The sequence below is a fragment of the Mustela putorius genome, unplaced genomic scaffold (assembly GCF_011764305.1).
Source record: "Mustela putorius furo isolate JIRA1106 unplaced genomic scaffold, ASM1176430v1.1 tig00001063_pilon_pilon_pilon, whole genome shotgun sequence".
Classification (NCBI taxonomy): domain Eukaryota; kingdom Metazoa; phylum Chordata; class Mammalia; order Carnivora; family Mustelidae; genus Mustela; species Mustela putorius.
Genome location: NW_025421556.1, coordinates 2,417,209 through 2,436,786, shown reverse-complemented (window position 1 = coordinate 2,436,786; position 19,578 = coordinate 2,417,209). Strand labels below are relative to the sequence as shown.

Genomic DNA, 19,578 nt, shown 5'->3' with positions numbered 1-19,578 from the left:
ACAAGGTTTTATGTGCTTTGATTCAAATGTTTGCCTGAACAATAATAACAATAGCGTCGAATTTTTCTTTGCCACCCATCCAGGTATGTTGCATATTTGTGACTTTAATATTTTTGCAACTTTGTGGTTGATTTGCTATCCATTTGTCCAGGGAGATGATTCTGAAAAACTATTTCAAACATGATGCATTAAGATCCTTTCTAAAGGATGATATTTTGTTCTTTGTATTAATGTGGTTTGTTTTGAAAATGGAAGTCACGTGATGGAGAGTTTAACATATAATGTAAAAATGTGTAAAATGTGTAGTTCTCTTCTTATAAACAGTGATACACCCATTTTTCTTTGAAATATTGCATGAAAGAAAAAAAGATGAAAGAACCCTTGAGAATAGACTTCTTTCAATGAAAATGAGCACAGAGTAGCACTGTTCCATTACTTTTGATTAATGGAGGTGGGTTCTGAACATGAGATAAGATGCTTGCCCAGTGACTTTTAGGGAAAAATGTGTTTTTTTGAACTCAAGCTCCTAAAATATTTTGCTTTTGAAATAGAAAGTACTGTTTTAGCTAAAATTAGAACCCATTTAGATTTTAAAACTTTTTCATAAATAGGAGCAATGATTTATTAAGTTTGTGTCATATGATGCTTTAAATTTAAAATACTTTCTCCCTCCTTTCTTAATTTCCTTTTGTACTTAAAATAAAAGTTACATGGACTCCATTTTCTTCAATTATGGTTAAGTTCTACTGACATTTTCTTAACTTACTCCGCATGACCCTTATGATTATATGATAGCCTTTGACTTGACTCTTTCTTAGTAAAACTTTCTAATCTAGTCACGTGGTCATCATTTATAAAAGGTGTTTATTGGTTTTGAGTAATAGTCATATGAACTACATCTACAAAATCTATAGAGAACTGATAAAAATTTTAAAAAATAAAATTCTTCCCTATAATCAGCATTCTTCTACAGTCGATTATGACAACTTGAAATAATCTTTTAATATTTTTCATAGCATCTAATAAGATAAAGTACATAAATAAACATTATCCTGTGGTGTTTTGCATTAGTTTAATATTGAGATTAACTGCTTAGTAATATATTGAATTAAAAGGAAAAAACTGTTTCTGAAACAAAATGATAATGAATATGATTGCCTCTTATTACACAACAGTTTTCTGTGAACTTGTAGAAAAATAAGTAATTAAAGAATACAAGGTTAAATAAGAAGCAGTCCATATATGATTAGAAGGGTTTTCTTTTAAGAAATAAACATTTTGCTTAGGTTTATATCATTTACATAGAGATAGGGATTTCTAATCTTCTAGCTCTTCAAATGCTTAGTCATAAGTGAGTATTTACAAATGAGAACGTGGGCAGCCCTCACTTTGCCTTTCCTTCCTTTTGTTACGCTCTATGTATTCAAAGCTCTTGCTATTCCAATAATTTTTTCCTACTTAACTGTGATGGTTATTTGATATTTGATCCTAAATATATATACTGTAGAGATTTATTTGCAAGGAGTGAAAGTGTGTTTTTATGTTTTTAATGGAAAAGTTTGGATTAATTGAGAAAACATGCATTTTAATGAGGCTGAGCGGTAGAGTTTTAAAAATCAGACTCTTTTAGGTTTTAATTACACTACTTGCACTTATCCTGTGTACTGTAATAGAAGTTTCAAACATTAAAACCCACTTTGCAGTATCATCTAAATTACTCATCTCATTGTTCTTGCCATACTCTATCAGTAAGCTAAGTAATATTTGTAATTATATTGGTATAAATCTAGGACTTCCCATCAGACTTAATTATAATTTCAGCACTTAGCTGAGATGGGTTAGTCACCTTTCATATAGAGGGCACTGGGATGCACTAATGCATTTAGCCTATCAATTAACATGTTTTACATGTTCATTATTCTTATCCTCTAGTAAATCAGGGAGCATTTATTAACCCCCTACTAAATACATGGTACTGTGTCAAACTCTAAGGCAGTGAGTCCTTCCTGTTCTCAAAGGTGCTCTCTTGAGGTGACATAAGACTTAATGAGTGAGATAATAGTGGGCCTTGTAAGGATAGAGGGGAAGAAAGTAACCTTTATTGCCCAGGTAATCGATAGGCACTTTACATGTGTTATCATTTAATCCTTTCAGCATCTTTTTGTTTAGTGGAAGGTCATAATATTCCTATTAAATGTAGACCATCTGTATGACTTTTCTTCAGCTTTGCCAACGGATGTATTTTTCCATCGTTGCTGCTTTAAAAACCAGGTGATGACAAAGAAGAAAAAGCAAATGGTGGTTGATGTGTCAATGTTCAATTTCATAGTTGGGAATCACACATAACTAACATTTATGTAAAATTCTTAGTCATTTTAAAAGTAATATACTTATTTTCTTTCATAATAAAAATATAACTGAAACTTTTGATGTTATTTTATACATTGCAAATATGAAAAGGATCTGTGTTTAAGGCTGCTGGTTTGAATAGGATTCCTTACACGAAGATAAACTTTGATAGATCTTTAGATATAAGATATATCTTGGACTTTAAAAGTTCTTATCTGTAAACTTTCTTTTGAAGTTCAAAATTTTAAAATATGTAATAATTGAAGGATGTTAGACTTATGCTCTTGATATCTTTTAGCATTTTGTGGTTCTTCAACTGATGTATATGACTAAGACATGCTGTTCTTTATCTTTGTTTTTCTAAAAACATTTTTTGTGTTTACAGAGTTAAACAGCATGATATTTTCTTGTATTCAGAAGGATGGTCTAGTAGTCATTTGACATTTACCATTGCTTTTGAGTACAAATAAAATCCAAGTGGTTTATGAAAAGAGGACACTGACTATTTCTATCAGTGACTTAAATTTAAACATCTGGTTGTTATATCTCTTCTACTGTCTCTGACTCTAAATTTATTGAAATGTTTATTTGTATTTGATATAAATCTTTTGTTATTTCACATCCAATTTGGTCTTCACCATTTCTATATGTTTGGCACAGAGTCCAAAAGCAGCCTGCTTTGGATGTAACAAGCTGATAATGTGAAAAACTGAATGGTTCTTAGCATCTATAGTGATAGCCATATAATGGTTCTTTTGTTCTTTTTTGCTAGGAAGAATTAAATGAAATCTAACAGATCTTTACAGAAACTATTTAAAAATTTTTAATTGGCTATCAAAGAGGAAATTAGTCTCCCCATTTTCAGTATTTAATATTAGTCATTAGAAAAGTTCAATCACATGATCCATATACTCATTATCAAATATTTCATCCATTCATTAACTGTTGACCATGCTTGCTAATGAATCAGGATAATAATGTAAGAGAAGTGAAAATTTCTCTAGCATCCATCAGCTAACATTACAAAACATAACAAATACCAGACTGGATGTTGTAATAGGTTATGTTGCCAAGTAGTTGAACTTCCCTAGCTAGCAATTTATTCTTTGAATTTGCAGTTAAAAAAAAAAAAAAAAAAGAATGTATTGAGCTTGTTGAACATCAGTAACTAAGGACACTTTCTTTAAAGAGTTAATTTTGCCGTGTGAATATTATATATATGTTAAAGGAGCTTTGTATCAGTGGACATTCTAAAATTTGGAGAATTTTAAATCTTAGACTATTGTGACCAGTTTCTTTCAAATATAAAATAGCATGTATAATACACTGCCGTTTCACTTTATATATACTGGTGTTTAGAATAATAACTTCGGATATTTTCTCTTAAAATAAAGTTTTTCGAGTACCCGCAACTCGAAAAACTTTATTTTAAGAGAAAATATCCGAAGTTATTATTCTAAACACCAGTATATATAAAGTGAAACGGCAGTGTATTATACATGCTATTTTATATTTGAAAGAAACTGGTCACAATAGTCTAAGATTTAAAATTCTCCAAATTTTAGAATGTACAGACCTATACCCCTGGGGATAAAAATATATGTTTATAAAAAATAAAAAATTAAAAAAAAAAAAAAAAAAAAAAAAAAGAAATGGGTAAAAAAAAAAAAAAAAAAAAATAAAGTTTTTCGATAAGACCAATTGAAATTGCAAGCTGGTGGGCTATGGCTGAATCCCATCCATGAAGTCATTTTGTTTGGCTTATAGTGTATTTAAAAAGTTGAACAGTTGCCAACACTTTAAAAATTGGGATAGTTTGCATAAGATTCTGAAGTTGGGCTTGATCTTGGAGAAATTGCAGATCTAGCAACACTAGACTGACATTCTTTCCAGGATGAGGAATAGGCTGTTCTCTCTGGTCTTTCACCATTCCTACCGGGCATGATTCATTCTCCTGTATCATCTGACTATCCCCAGTCTACATACTAAACTCTCCTTTATCAAAAATCAAGAATGTAGAGGTTTTTTTGTTTGTTTGTTTTGTTTTGTTTTTAGATATTTCTTATTTCAAAACAAGTAGTTCTCTTTAAAACGAGTCTGATCAAATATATCAACAGATAATAGTTAATTGGTCTCCCTATGTTAGTTCTTCATTATTTTAGACATCAGAACTTTGGCCAATGTGTGGAAGTTATAACAAGAAAAAGAATTCAGCTTTAAATGAGTTAAAAACTTTATTTTCATCCACTGCCATCCAAAATGCACCTCTCCACTTAGTGTTCAAATAAGACTGCTAATCAAAAAGTCTCCTGAATTACAAAGAGAGCTAAGCTGGTTTATAAAATTCCCTCCAACTTCAAGACTGTGATTTAAAATTATTTATTTTAAAATGAACTTAATTCCAGTGACTCATGACTTCTTTGTTGATAGCACTAAGAAAAATCTTAACACTATTCTTTCTCTTTTTCTTCTTCTGTGTATAATCCTTTCTAGTCTTTTAGGTGTACTTAGGTTGAAGTGGTAGAATGACAGATTACTCCACACCCCTTTCCGGGAGACTGACAGTGCCCTGGCTCATGGAAAACTCAATGAGGCTTTCTATAAAGATTTTTCTAACTCCCTTGATCTTCTCTGGATGTTTATTCTGTTTCTTCTTTCAAATTTCCATTGATTCAATAAAAAACGGTGACATTTAGAAATAAAGTTCAGAGAGGATTTGAGCAGGTGTTGGTGATATAAACTATTTGCTGAGTGCCCATTGTGTTTTATTTCCAAGAATTGTTTTGTGAACATATGCTATATATTGTATTTATAAGTGTTCGTGGACTGGGCGGATAATCTGCCATCTTCCTGTGAATGTCATGTCACAGTGGACTTAGAATTTTATTTCATTTCAATCCCCTAATATTACTTAATTCTCCTAGAGACTGAGGTTTAAAGATTGCCCAAGGGGGACAAACCTATCCATTAAATCCAGCAGGCATAGTTGAATTTGAGTTTGAGAATATTTTGTTTTCTATTAAAGTTAAGTGGTCTGGAGGAGAGGAATACTTTTCACCTTGGCATATTGACTGTGGAGTTTGAACAATTTTCTCATATAAAAGTCTGAAAACTTGGAAATCAAGAGGTGGCAAAAATAACACTGACTTTTGAAGCACCTCTGTGCTGGTGTTTATAGAGCTCTGTCCCCGCCTGTGTGGAACGTGGAACAGTCTGTCTTCATACTTTTGGTACCTAATAAAATGGCTGGGCTGGTCAGCTGGAGCTTTTGTAAAACTGAACTCTAGCTTATTTTTGTAATCTACTGCATAATTTTATACTTTCTATGATATTTATTTGTATCTTTGCAAAAAGGATAAGAGATATTTTATTGAGCTCTGAGGGCATTATAGAGACAGGATGGAGTCTTTCTGGGCTAGTGACACTTGTTTAATCTTGGCATATTTTTTGACACTCTCTTATATTTACAATCATTTCTAAGACCATCCCTGGAAGAATAGCAGGTATTAGACTAACTACTACTAAGGTTCTCAAACCATCTGTAAAAATATGTCTTCTGTGTCTTTCTACAGAAGGACCCACTCTTTAAAATTATGATTGGTTCTAGGAGCATCTGACTGGCTCAGCCATTAGAGCATGTGACCCTCAATCTTGGGGTTGTGACTTCGAGCACTGTGTTGGGCATAGAGCTTAGTAAACAACCAAACCAACCAACCAACCAACCCCTAATTTGTTCTTGTAATGCTAGAAAACTCAGAGTGTATAGCATTCTCTCTCTCTCTGTTTTGTTTTGTTTTGGATTGAGGATAATAATGATAGCTAATAAAAGCTATATCATTTATTATAATATGTGCTATACATTGTGCTAAGTGTTTATAGACATTTTTTCAGTTAGTCTTTACAACAACCCTGAGGAAGAAATTTACCCCATTTCCAAATGCAAGATTAAGGTTCAGAGAGGTTAGGTAACTTACAAGTAGTTACTGGTGGAATTAAGACTGGAATCCATTTTAGTATGTCTACAAAGTCTGAGGTCTAATCACGGAGGTCTCATGTTCCCTCAGTACCTTATTCTGCCTCAGACCTGGAATGACTTAATGTCTTGATTTGCTCACGTCATTTCTGGTCCATTACTGTTATGTTGAAATTCTGTCAGGATTAGTGTTTGTGCTGTGCTGTTCTCTTCTGTGCTCCGAAGTATCCTGGTTTGGGTGATAAATTATGTGGTCATCCTACCTGGGGCATTAGACTATGCTTGATCATTCTAAACATCATTAGAATGTTACCTTCTCTCTTCTATATGGGATATCTGAGAGGTGACAAGTTTTAGATATCTTACATAGAGTTGTAGATTTTCGAAAGAGCTAATTTTGTAATGAAAAGCAGTTCTTCCCCAACAATCCCATTTGTAAATGCTCTTCATTTCTCACTACGTTCCTTGAGGTAAAGTAGAAAGTCTTGCCCATTTTTGTGTCTTGTACCACACCTGGTTCATAGTCGGTGTTGAAAAGAATTTCACAAATGAATTTTGAATAGGTATTTAAGCATATGGCACACATTTTTTTAAATTATAATTTTAAATTTAAATTCAAGTTAGTTAAGATATAGTGTGTTATTAGTTTCTGGGGTAGAATTTAGTGATTCATCAGTTGCATAGAACATCCAGTGCTCATTACAAATGCCCTCCTTAATGCCCATCACCCAATTACCCCATCCCCTTACCCACCTTCCCTCCAGCAACCCCCAGTTTGTTCCCTAGTTAAGACTCTCTGATGGTTTGCCTCTCTCTCTGCTTTTATTTTATATTTCCTTCCCTTCCCCTGTGTTCATCATTTTTGTTTCTTAAATTCCATCTATGAGTGAAATTATATGGTATTTGTCTTTCTGACACAGATTTATTTTTGTAAATATTTTATTATCTGTAAATGCTCCCTGTCAGTTGTAGCAAATACTTAACCATTGCAGAGTAAAAGAAAATACTGGGTGTATACTTTGAGTAAGTTGTCACTGAGTTAAAAGGAAGGAAGTTAACTTTACTGATGATTTCAGTACCTTTGGTAAGGTATATTTGCTATAACTAATTGGTATAGTCTCCCCTAGTATATGTAGTTTTTCAAATAGCTGATGACAGTTTTGTGAAAAACATAAAGTTTCTCTGATAAAATGATTTGTGCATCTATCCTTAGATGAAATTTTTAGTGCATTCAAATTCAAGGAACTTTTTCATTATTTGGTACACAGTAATATTGGCTATTGGTTCTTTTAGTACTTCTGGTAACTAAGTGACATTTTTAAGGAAATATTAATTGATATATATTCTGGAGTATTTAATCTAATAAAATCCCTTGAAAGAAAAATCTGTATGAGATGTATAAGTCTCAGCTTGGTTTGATTTTTAACTCCAATTCTGGAGAAAGATTGGAAGCTGGATTTGATGTGGATGAATTTGTCTTTTTGGTTCTCCATGTTCACATTATATTGTCTTAAAAATAATGTGAATTTTGGGGCACCTGAGTGGCTCAGTGGGTTAAAGCCTCTGCCTTCGGCTCAGGTCATGATCCCAGGATCCTGGGATCAAGCCCCGCATCGGGCTCTCTGCTCAGCGGGGAGCCTGCTTCTTCCTCTCTCTCTGCCTGCCTCTCTGTCTACTTGTGATCTCTCTCTGTCAAATAAATAAATAAAATCTTTAAAAAAAAATAATGTGAATTTTTATGATAGATCTGACATAGAATGGTAATTTTAAATTTCTGCTTTGTCTTTGGTTCCTATTGAGCAGTAATATACAAGTAAACATTTCTACAAATGATAATTAATAGAGCTTCTATAGAATCGTATGTTTAACTTTTCTCGATATACTACTCTGCTGCTGTTGCTTTTGTGTTTTTCAGGCAATATATATGTGAGTAAACATATGTTAATCTTTTCATTTGGGGGATTAAAAATATGTCTTACATGGTATGAAATCAGAATTCATGATCAAATTATGGGAGGAATGGGACATGTTTTATATGATGATGAATGCAGTGTTGTATACTCGTGGATTTGGAGGTTTCCTAACCTCAAACCTGTTTTAAAATGGGCAACAGTGAAGAAAAATCGTCATTTATTGATGAAAACTGTAATAACTTATTGTTTGTTTGGACAAATTTAGGAACATCCCTCCTTCTCCAGTTCCCCTGGGAGTTGTCTTATTCTTAATCCACAACCAGAAATGGTAATTAAAATAACTTGCTGTTGTCAAAATTTTTGAATGTATGATAAATGAAGCCCAGTAAATAGTGAAAATATGAGAAAGGTGATTAAACCTGACAATTTTCCTGTAAAAGGCTTGAGATGATAAATATCTCCTGTGATTAGTTATTAATTTAGTGCAAGGGATTTGCTTTAGCCTAAAATATTTTATGAACTGTGGCATAAAGAAATATTTTGGAAGATGGATACACATATGTTTAACCAGAGGAGCAATTGCTGGAATTTGATTAGTAATAATTAAAAATCGCAGACCTAACACATATGTGCCTGGGTTATTTTCTGTGTGACAGTCCTTTCAGAAATTAAGAAAGAAGACATGAAGATGTGAAGACAAGAAGAATGACAGAGTACTTTCTGCTTGAGCCCTTTGCCTCATGAAAACGGAAGGTTTTTACATGTGTTACTCCCCAACTGATAAAATATTTCACTTAAGGTAGTATAAAATAACTCCTCACTTACTGGAGTTGGAAGAGCAAACTTGTTCCAGTAACAGTTATAGTTGCGTTACTGATAATTTCTTTCAAAGTGAATGTGAGTTTCTTTAAAGAAAAGATGAAATAATAATGGCTGTCACAATGAAGAGCTGCGTCATGTTCCTGTCTGGCCAAATCCGCAGCAGTCACTCGGCTGGTGGCATCTATCATTTTGTGGCTGCATAATGTTTTGTGTAGGAGTTTTTCTCCTGGTAAGGAGGACCTGTGTCTTAATCCTGGGCCCCCTACCCCCATCTCAGCCCCTGGCACCTCGCATAGGGCCCAGCTCAGAGAAGTAATTTAATACCTGCGTGGTGAGAGAATTCTAAATGCTGCTTTTGTAGGATGTATAAATCTGCTTTTTAAATTTGGCTTGAACTCTGGCTGAAATCCAGGCAATTGGATCAAATGCCCTCTTTATTCCAGATTTATTTATTTCAGAATAAAGTTGATATGTAATAAGGTGAGGATTTAATGTCATTGTCTGGCTTCAGATAGAGCTTGCTTTATGTATTGCATGCTATTTGTCTGAAAGCCATAGCCTCCCTTTTTGAATGATAAGTCGGATTTTAATATTGAATCATTGGGTTTGCCCTTTTAATAGGGTCTTTGAAATACTTCTAAATGAAGAACCAGCAATTTCACTTTCCTTTCATATGTAATGATACCTTGTGTTAATTGAAAAGAAGCAGAGGAGACAGTTACAGCTTTTTTTCTGCTTCTTGGTGAGAAAAGTATGGCTGTCTGAGAAAAAAAATTGTAAGTTTTTCCTTAACTCTTCCTGTAGCACTTTTAAGTGCTGCTCTTTAAAGTATGTTTAATATTTGGTTAATTGCTACTATGAACCTAAACATACTGATTAAGGCCAGGTTCACATTAGAGCAATTATCTGGTTAATTGCTCTGGTGCAAAAATAGGCTAAAAAATCATCAGAACATCAAGTTGTGAAAGCACTGGCAGGAGTTTCAAAACCACCAAGCATACCTACTGCAAATCACATCAGCAAAGCAATTAATTTAGGCTAATTGCTTTTCTGTTTGTTCAAGATGCACTTTGGAACTGTCTTTTGAAATCGTGGCAATTAAGATTAGTAAGCAGTATAATTAAAGAATGTTAGAATAGTCACTATTTTTCAAAAGTGATAACTATTCCATATGAACCCGTATAGTGTATCTATCACTGGTGAAGGACTTTGAAATAATTAAAGCAAAATGAGAGTGTTTTAGATATTTACAAGATTTCCTGTAAAAATAAATTGCGAAGTAGATTACTTGTACAGGAGCTGTAGCCTGGAGTTATCTTTAATCTGTAATTATCAATTAGAATTATCTAATTTCAATATGCATGCTAAATTGCCTTGTTCACGCAGGAGGAGACAAAACTTCACCACCAAAGATGGTACCGGCTAGTGATATTTCTCTAGCTGAATGTGTATTTGGCTTCTTATGTGGCTTCTCATAAAATAATCAGGACTTTTAAAGGTCTTAAAAACCAGCTTCATGTTATTGAAGTTTTTCTATTATTGAGTATTAAAATTTTGGCAGCATCAATTTGTCTAAAATTGAAAACTACTTGAGTTTCCAACTGTTTCTCTATGAAGCAATGTTATAACAGATTCTCAGCTGAAAAAAATGACAAGTTAAGGAATCAGTTGTTCATTGGAAAAATGTAGAAATGTCAGTGGGGGGATTAGCCATTCCCCAAACTGCTTCTCTGCTCACCATATTGTCAAACAGCAAGAAGCTCTTTTTTTCACCTCTCTCCTTCCATAAGGAGCAATTCTTATCATGCAGTGTGTTTAGTGGCATATCCTACTCCATGAAATTCTCTGAAACAAACAGATTTTATTGTATTAAGGACTGTGGCTCTCAAGATAAATCTTTTGGAGACATACATCTTAAAGGAAGTCTTGGTAGCAATTATCATTTTGTGACTTTCTATGGCTGTGATAAGAAAGTGAGAAAGATATTTGTTAAAATGAGATTTGACAATAAATTAAAGATGCATTTTAGGTTTTGTTTTGGCATTCTACTTTTTGTTTCATAGAAGATATAAAGATTATTTTCTTTAATTTACTTCTTCTTACTTTATCTTTCCTTAATTTGGTATGAATGGATCTCTGGGCCTAGCCAATTAATTGCATCACAAAACTGAACTTTCCTTAGTGCTCGTTTTCATGGAGAAGAACAAAACTATATATACTTTTTACAGTGATATATTTTTCTTCATTTTCTTTTAAATACTACATAGTTTCTAGAAATACTTTGCACTTGATCATGATTTCTGGGTGTTGCTATTTGTTGTAAAATCTTCAATTAGAAAGCTGCTTGTTGAAGATAAACTGTTAAATCAGATGAAAATAAATTTATTGAATTAAGCCAATAGAGAAGTGTTGAAAACCCTTAGCCAGGAAAAGCAACCAAAGAAACCTACATTATGGCATGAGTCACTGGGACCAGGTTGTTTGTTTTTTGAAATCTGTCACTGAAGCAGCAGAACAGATGTTACTCTTGTTTGGGGTAAATTCAAACTAGCACTTCCTTGGCCTTCAGAACTTAAACTCTGCAATTATCTAATGTTGAAAGATAGCATAGGTGCTATACAAATTTGTCACTCTTTTGCAGACTTTAGAACATTGCAAATTACAGCCACAAGTTTTCCCCATCCCTGTATGCATGCTTTTGCACACTGTGACATTGCCTTGCTCCCATCAACAGGTGGCACCAATTTCACTATCCTCCCACATCTAGGCTGGCTTTGAGCCTTTCTCTGACCAGTAGTATGTAGTCTAATTTATGTTGTGGAAGTCCTAAGCTTTGGTTTCAAGAGCCCTTGCAACTTCTGTTCTTGCCTTTCTGGAATGCTGCCCCCACCTGAAGCCCAAACCAGTTTTCCTGAAGATAAATCACATGGGAGATAGAGGGTTGGCCAACAGTTAGGATCAACTGTCATATACGTGAGTGAGTCATCTTAGACTACCTGGCTTTAGTCAAGACTTTGGACTCCTGCAATCCTGTGAATGAAAGCCACAGAACTTCTCAGCTAAGCCTAGTCCAAATTGCTGGCCCATGGATTAGTGAGCAAATAAGAGCTGGTTTTGTTCTGTTTTGTTTTGTTTTTAAAGCTACTAAGTTTTGATTTGTTTGCTATACGGCAATCAATTGCAGAGACTTTGTAGCTACTTTTTGTTGAGAATTTTAAATTGTTAGGCAAGGTGCCAAGAGTATTCTATTTATTATCTTATTTAATTATGATGTTAACTCTGTGCCCTTTTTAATAGATGAACTAAAATAAGCCTCACAAAGGTAAAGTATTTTGCTGACGATCACAGCTAATAAGTGAAGAGTCAGGATTGAATGTAGATTTGTCTGACCTCAATTTCATCTATCAGACTGACTCCAAGAGCTTATTCTGAGTTTAAAAATACAGTTGGTTACCATAAGCAGTTAAATCTACCAATGGAGTCTATTGAATGTAAATGATAGCCAAACAGCATTATAATAAGATAAATATCATTGAATAAAATAAATATTATAATAAAATAATATCCATTTGCAGTTTCTAGTGTTACTACTTAATCTTGAGTATTTGTCTAAAAAATGCATAGGAAAAAAGATAGCTCTTATGGTCTCATAAAAGCTTTGAGTCTGAAGGGAATAGTGTGAATACAGATTTAAAAATACGTGAATATAAGGCCTCAATTCTATGTATACAGTTGAGCCTTGAACAATGGAGGGTTAGGAGCACCAATCCCCTGCAGGTTTGAAAATTGGTGTGTAACTTTTGACATCCCCAAATGTAACTACTAAAAGCCTGCCATAGACTGGAAGCTTTATAGATAATATGAACAGTCAGTTAACACATATTTTGTATGTTACATGTTTTATGTGCTGTCTTCTTACCATAGAGTTAGCTAGAGAAAAGAAAATGTTATTTATAAAATCATAATGAAGAGAAAATACATTTACAGTACTATATTGTATTTATAAAAAAAAATCTGTGAATAAGTGGACCTGTGCAGTTTGAATCTGTGTTGTTCAAATGGTAAATTACTGTACTAAAAACAATTTTAGGTGTTTAATGGTTTTTAAAAAAAATATTTTGTTTATTTGACACAGGAAGATTGAGCACAAGCAGGTGAAACAGCAGGCAGAGGGAGAAGGAGAAGCAGGCTCCCCACTGAGCAAAGAGCTTGATGCGGGTCTCCATCCCAGGACCCTGGGATCATGACCTGAGCCAAAGGCAGACACTTAACCAACTGAGCCATATGGGCACCCTGGTTTTAGAGTTTTAATAATATATTCTTTTTTTATTCAATTGTCAAATTAGGAAGAAATAGAAGGGAAGAGACCCTTTCTTAGAAGTGTTGTGGCTGAGGCTTAATCACCATTATATTATTACCTTCAGCATTTATGTCTTCCAATAATAAGTCTTGTAAGGATGTAGCTTCTATGGCATGTATAAGTAGTGGTACTTAATATGTACCACAAATTTCCACAAATAGAAGTGGGGGTCTTTTCATTTTTGAAAGGTTTTATTTTAAAATTTTAACTATCACCTTAATAACTATACATCAATAAACTGGTTAATAATAGTAGTTGATTCTGAGATATATATATATATATATATATATATATATATATATAATAGTAGTTGATTCTGAGATATATATATATCTATCATTGCTCATCTTATCATTTACCATAGCAGCACACTAATCGGACCTGCCTCAGGTTCTTATTGCCTATTAAATAAAGCCTGGGAGCATTTCCTTCATGATTTATTGTAGTATTTTGAGAACTAGTTTCATTTGGGAAATACAATTTCCATTTGTTTTCCTTTTAACTTGACTTTAAGCTGAATTCTTATTTTTGGTTTTGATTAATCTCTTCTTCTCCATCAATAAATCACTAGTGTATTTCAGTATTTTGATGTTTTATTGTATTACACATATATAGACAAATATTTTGCTTTCTATGACTATATGCCTAGAAAAGCTCACTTGATGTTTGGGAGAAGAGAGAGAAAAAGTCATATTTTTGTCTGTTAGTTTTAATTTATACTCAGATGGTTTATAAATTTCTTAGAATGTTACAATGATAGCAGCATAGGTATTAAAACTGTATCTGGGAATTGTGACTTTTCCACAGTCGTGGGTTCCCAACCAGAAGTTCAGTATATGTGTATTGATTGATTACATGCGATTAGACCATAAGCTTGTGTTCAAGGTAACAGAGAAAAAAAAAAAAAATGAACAGTTCAAGTCAGTCAAGAAATAAAGCAAGTCAAAATAAGTCATTCAAAATAATCAAGTTCATTTAATGGGTATAGACATAACCTTTAAAAACGCTTGGTAAATGTAATGGAAGAGTTAAAGAGGCACTAACTGAATTCTCTAATAGAGAGTGGTAGTTTGTGTGTGAGGTCTGTGGATACAATGTTAGTCTAACTGACGGCATGTTAGCCTTACTGGATTAAGAAAACTGAATGAAGAAGGAAGGAGGAAAAACCCTGGAGAAACATAATATCCTTATGGCAGCAATTTATTCAGAAAGAGGATGACAATCTGTGTCAAGACAATGCCCTGGCTTCATTAAACTGAGTAATGAATTAAAAAAAAAAAAAAAAAAGACAAGAGCTGTGTTCTGTAACATTCCTTTCTCCAGGTTTATAGCCATTTATGGGATAACTGTCTTTGAAAATATATATATTACTTACCATAGAGTTAATATTTTGGTTATTGTAGTCTTATTAAAATTAGGTATGCTTAGTAATTTGTATCTTTAAAAGATGTCCATCTTCTTTTTGGTTCCAAGAATTTTATTTCACAAGTTTATTCCCAGTATGAAAACATCATTATGTTATAGAGGAGCTTTTTGGGGGCTTTTGGCAGCCAACCATCTCCAAGTAGAATATAACAGTGAAGCTGGTTAGAGGAGGAGAAGCATAAAGTATCACAGGCAGGCCCTGACAGACGTTTGGACATCCAGGAAGACATTGCTGCCACTTGATGGTCTGCTCCCATTTTGAAAATGTAGCTATTTGAAAAGGGACAAGGTTACAGTAACTTTATTGTGTTACACTCCTGTTGCTTACTCTATGCATATTTATTTTACTTGTGACCCCCCATTGATAATATTTTTCTAATGTTCATTTTAAACGGTTGCATTTATCTTTCCTAACTTGTCACTGTTAGTTTTACACTCTATTTCAATCCACTAGGTAAATTTCATATGTGCATATTGCATTTGATAAAGTTTTTAGTATTTGTGATGAACCATTGATGAGCTTGAGGATATGTATGGAGAGAACATCCCAAAGTGCACTTCTCTCTGCTTTATTAACACTCTATTAGTGTTGTTTTTCCTTGATTGTTAGGAGGATAGGTATCCTGTAAACATTTAGTTAGAACAAACTGCCCAAGATTAAATCTGGACTGTGGTTAATCTTAAAAACAGTTTATCCTCAGGCAGATAATCGAAAGTATATAAACATGCTATTTTGAAACATCTTATAATGTTCTATTAAAGCTTTATTTAAAAGTGCCAATCACATACAGATGAAAATTCCAGAATAGGCAAAAAATATATTCTGATCATCAGTAATGAACTGCAGTCATTGATTTCAGTAATCACATTTGAAGATAGGTCCATTTTATTTATTTTAAGTTTTAAAGCCAGGTCCAATTAGAAAAAAATCTGAAGTCTTAGTGTACAAGTATTTTTCTCAGTGAAGTCACATACATATATAATATATAGGATATGAATATATCGTGTACTTATATAAGTTTCATAAAGGTAGACATATCCAACTGGATTGTTTGACTTTAAGTATTTGTAAAAGTGAAACTTCCAAAGACTTCTAAATGGGGAAATCAACAACTTTTGACTTTCTATTTTAAGGGCAACAAGGAGGAAATTTTTGTTCAATTTCTATTTAATTCGCTGTGACTCCTTATGACATTCACAAATTATGCCATTCATTTTGACATGCAAATGAGAAAATGAGTGACTTTGGGATTCAGATCTGAAGAACTCTCACAGGTGCTTACACATGTTGCTTCATTTCCCTATTCCACTTCCCCCAGAAACAATAGGGTGATCTCTAAAGGAGACCAACCTCATTTTTCCACAGGCCTCCATTAAAGGAGTCTTTCTTCTTTCTGGTCCATTAGAGAGCATGGGATTCTTAGGTAACTTTTTTCCCCTTTGATTTGTGTTTTCTTCTTTTATTTAAAGCTGTGGTCTCTTTTCCTTTTTGTTGCTGTATGACATTTTCTCAGGTAATTTTTTTCCCCTTTAACTTGGATCTTCTTCCGTTTCTTAAATCTGTAGAATATTTTTTTATTGTTGTCAGTGTCACTGATGACATTTTCATCGGATTCTTGACATATTCATTTTATAGTACATGGCATTGTAAGGAATTTTTTGGTCAGTGACATTTTGGCAAACACTTGCCAGTAGCCACCAGAGAAGGTCAGTTAGAAATAAATTACTCTGAAAGCCTTCTCTGCAATACTAATGAATAGGGTTTGCAGTGGGAGATAGGAGTCTGAGTTGTGTTTGTCCTTTGTGTTGTTTATTTTGCTGTTTTCCAAACTTTAATCATTGAGTTATTCATTGTGTAACCTTGGTAAACTTAATTTAACTTCTCTTTTATAAGATTGGGGTTATGAGAACCTACCTTAGTGGAATGTTTGGAAGCTTAATCATGTTTCAAAAGCACCTTGAGTATGAATCATTAGTTCATTATTAGAATGGTGGTTTGGGTGGTACCGTTTATCACTGATGCTTTATCACCATTGTAGCCTCATGGTTTCCCATAAATTGACAGCGGACGTCTTAAATCAAACTTCTTCAAGACACGAGCCGATTCTTGAAGGTTATTTAATTGCTTATTATATAGTGACATTGTAGTGTTCACAGTTTTACAATTATCTGAAGAAAATAAGAGAACTAGAGTATACTAATTATTATATATTATCATAAGTGTCTCTTTGTTTTCAGATTAAATGCACAAAGTACATTCAGATTTAGAAATAGAGATTTAAACAGCAACAGTGTTCCTTATTTATATTGCTATAAGATCCCTTAATATAGAGCTACATTACATTTATGAAATGTTTTTCACTTACAGTTTTTATCCAAACATACCTTAATGAATTAGACTCTTCTTTCTTATTTTTAAAGATTTTATTTATTTATTTGACAGACAGAGATGACAAATAGGCAGAGAGGCAGGCAGAAGGAAACAGGCTCCCCGCTGAGCAGAGAACCCGATGTGGGGCTTGATCCCAGGACCCTGGGATCACCACCTGAGCTGAAGGCAGAGGCTTTAACCCACTGAGCCACCCAGGTTCCCCAATGAATTACAGTTTTCAAAAATACTTTCACATTATCTACACACCTACACATACATGCACAATGGGATAATGAAAAATTAAATGAAATTCAAAATATTCTAGGAAGCAGGGCTTTTAGTTTCTAATTTCTAGTTCAGTTGAGAGAATGTAATGATGACAAATTAAGAAAAATTAACTATTTACTTTTGAATGTTTACATATAATTCTGAGTTGATATATTCCAAGAGTCAGAGGATTTGATTTGGAAGTAGTTTCAGCCTTCTCTGTCAAAGCTCCTGATTCTTTGGCTTTTGCATATATTCTCTCTCTCTCTCTCTTTCCATCTTCTTATCACTTTTTCCTTCATCTATCATCTGGGTCCATTAAGTTAACATATAAAATCACAGTCTGACTACATGATGCTCAAAATGCTTCTTAGAACTACAACATCAGCAGTTTCTTAAAGTATGTTAAAAATCAGATTATTTATTCTTGATTAAAAAAAAAAAAACTGTGGGTATCCTCTTAACTAAAGAGCTTGGGCAAGTCTATAAGGGAAGTCTCACTGGAGTGTGTGTTTTGCGGGAGTGGAGCAGGGAGGACATAGTGGACTGCCAAAGGGCAAACCGCTGGAGGGGAGACATTGCACATGCTGATTTCCCTTTGCTCTGTCTCGCTTGGTTTTTCCAGCCCTGTGGCTTGCAGGTTTATTAAAATGCTAATGATGTTTATTCTGTTTTTATTGGCAGCTCTCCAGATTTGATTATTGATATATCTGAATAACAGTGGAATGCAACATCAAAGTCTCCCTTGACTATTCCTTAGATTTTTGTCAGTAGACATCAATACCACAGTGTCAGATGGATCATATGTACTTTTTTTTTTTTTATCTGTATAGAAGTGAAATGTTATAAACTGTCAGCTCTTTGGAAATGAACTTTTATTGGGATGATGAGGGTCTCTTCCTTAGGAGAGCATACTGTCCCCACTCTCTGAGGAACAATCACATTTCCCGTAACAAGTTGCCTGAGTGTGTTTGTGGGTTTCCACTGTTGTTCTCATTTTCTGGACTTTGATAGTTCACATTCTGTACAAACAGACTAAAGTGTAGGCTCATAAACTGCACAATAATCCACTTGTGACTAGCAAGAGATAGAGGAATTGTCCTGTTCCTTCCTACCGGTTCTTTCCGAAAATTTTAACCAGAAACCATTAGAAATGAAAAGAACTTCTCAGAACACCCTGTGTAGCTCCTTCATTTTGCAGTTTTGAAACAGGTTCAGAGATCATCTGTAATTTGTCCAGGTTTGTTCAGCTTTCTTGCAGGGAAGGTGGAGCCTGAATTCTGCTTCCTCCTGACTCAGAGGCTGCTTTGGTCCCTTGCTCACCTTTCTTACTAGCTAGCCACTTATTTGCCACCAACACTTGTTTTCATTCATGTCCTAGAATGGACAGAGTGTCTCTGGATTGTAGGCTCTCATATTTGTTTTATGCCCCTGGGAATGACAAAATAACACATACACAAGGAGATTTTTAGTGAATATTTTTAAAACAATGAGATTACCTAAATTCCTGCTCTCCTGACATTTCTACTGTTTACATTTTGATGAACATCTTTTCAGATAGACGCATATGTGTTTGTACTCCCCCTACCTCCTTTTGGAATTTCATTATGCATATTGTTTTGCGGTCTGTGTCTGAAAGTCAACAATATATAATGGATTTATTGTTGTTTCAATAACTATAGCTCCATGTCACCATTTCTTATGGATCCATGCTAGTGTTTTAGCACATTGTATTTAACCAGATTCTTATTGGTAGACATTGCATCATTTCTGATTTTTATTCTTATGAATAACTGTACAATGAACATTCTCATTCCTGTTTCTTTGTACGCTTTTATTTTCATCTCCTTAAGGTTAAATTCTGGAAGTGGAATTTCTGCATTGAAATGTATACATATTTAAGTTTCTATACATCTTGCCTAATTTCCTGCAGAATATTATATCAATATATGTCCAGATTTCTGCAGAAGAGTGTCCGTTTCTGCATACCTGTTCAGCTTCTGGATATTATCGCAAGTATTTTGGAGAATTTAAAAACAGTTTTAAGGTTTAATAGCTGAAAAAAACTTGTAATAAATTATTGAGGCACAAACGTATT

At 33.7% G+C, this 19,578-nt stretch overlaps 1 protein-coding gene across 2 annotated transcripts in view; it reads left to right on the top strand.

Annotated features, from left to right (window-relative positions):
- The window catches only part of FBXL17 (F-box and leucine rich repeat protein 17), a 504,638-nt gene that overhangs the window by 190,606 nt on the left and 294,454 nt on the right, over positions 1-19,578 (top strand). The gene's annotated exons all lie outside the window — the stretch shown is intronic.